The sequence below is a fragment of the Otolemur garnettii genome, unplaced genomic scaffold (genome assembly GCF_000181295.1).
Source record: "Otolemur garnettii isolate 467f Iridium unplaced genomic scaffold, OtoGar3 scaffold00043, whole genome shotgun sequence".
Classification (NCBI taxonomy): Eukaryota; Metazoa; Chordata; class Mammalia; order Primates; family Galagidae; genus Otolemur; species Otolemur garnettii.
In genome coordinates this window covers 847,340-849,227 of record NW_003852438.1, presented here as the reverse complement: position 1 = coordinate 849,227, position 1,888 = coordinate 847,340, and positions in this window count along the sequence as shown.

The following is a 1,888-nucleotide window of genomic DNA, read 5'->3' as shown; positions in this document are numbered from 1 at the left end:
CCAGCATCTGCAGTTTTGAGATTTTGTGATGTGGGCCATTCTCGCTGGGGTTAGATGGTATCTCAGGGTGGCTTTGATTTGCATTTCTCTAATAATTAGGCATGGTGAGCATTTTTTCATATGTTTGTTAGCTATTCATCTGTCTTCTTTAGAGTAGTTTCTATTCATGTCTCTTGCCCATTGATACATGGGATTGTTGGCTTTTTTCATGTGTATTAATTTGAGTTCTTTATAGATCCTAGTTACCAAGCTTTTGTCTGATTCAAAATATGCAAATATCCTTTCCCATTGTGTACATTGTCTGTTTGCTTTGGTTGTTGTCTCCTTGGCTGTACAGAAGCTTTTCAGTTTAATTAAGTCTCATTTGTTTATTTTTGTTGTTGCCTTGGCAGTCTTTTCATGAAGTCTCTCCCCTAGCCAATATCTTCCAGTGTTTTTCCTATGCTTTCTTTGAGGCTTTTTATTATTCCATGCCTTAAACTTAAATCCTTTATCCATCTCAAATCAATTTTTGTGAGTGGGGAAAGGTGTGGGTCCAGTTTCAGTCTTTTACATATGGCAATCCAGCTCTCCCAGCACCATTTATTGACTAGGGAGTCTTTCCCCCAAAGTTTGTTCTTGTTTGGTTTATTGAAGATTAGGTGGTTGTAAAATGTTAGTTTCATTTCCTGGTTTTCTATTTGATTCTAAATGTCTATGTCTCTATTTTTGTGCCAGTACCATGCCGTCTTGACCACTATGGCTTTGTAGTACAGCCTAAAATCTGGTATGGTGATGCCTCCAGTTTTGTTTTTATTACTAAGAATTGCCTTAGCTATACGGAGTTTTTTTTTGTTTTTTTGGTTTTTTTTTTTTTTTGGTTCCATACAAAACACAGAATCATTTTTTCTAAATCTTGAAAGTACAATGTTGATATTTTAATTGGAATGGCATTGAATAAGTAGATTGCTTTGGGGAATATAGACATTTTACAATGTTGATTCTTCCCAGCCATGAGCATGGTATGTTCTTCCATTTGCTAATATCTTCTGCTATTTCCTTTCTTAGGATTTCATAATTTTCTTTATAGAGGCACTTCACCTCCTTTGTTAGGTATATTCCTAGGTATTTCATTTTCTTTGAAGCTAAGGTGAAGGGAGTTGTGTCTTTAGTTAGCCTCTCATCTTGGCTGTTATTGGCGTATACAAAGGCAACTGACTTGTGGACATTGATTTTATATCCTGAGACATTACTATATTTTTTGATGACTTCTAGGAGTCTTGTGGTTGAGTCTTTGGGGTCTCTAAGTATAAGATCATATCATCAGCAAAAAGGGAGAGTTTGACCTCCTCTGCTCCCATTTGGATGCCTTTTATTTCCTTGTCTTGCCTAGTTGTATTGGCTAGAACTTCCAGCACTATGTTGAATAGTAATGGTGAAGAGGACAATCTTGTCTGGTTCCAGTTCGGAGAGGAAACGATTTCAGTTTTACTCCGTTCAGTAAAATATTAGCTGTGGGTTGTCATAGATAGCTTCAATCAGTTTCAGAAATGTGCCACATATGCCTATACCCTTCAGTGTTCTAATTAGAAAAGGATGCTAGATTTTATCAAATGCTTTTTTCTGCATCTATTGAGAGGATCATAAAGTCTTTGGTTTTACTTCTATTGATACAGTGAATAATGTTTATAGACTTGTGTATATTAAACTGGCCTTGCATCCCTAGGATAAAACCTACTTGATCATGATGTATGATTTTTTTGATGATAAGCTGTAATCTATTGGCTAGGATTTTGTTGAGAATTTTTGCATCTATATTCATTAGTGAAATTGGTCTGAAATTCTCCTTTTTAGTTGGGTCTTTTTCTGGTTTTGATATCAGGGTGATGTTTGCTTCATAGATGGTATT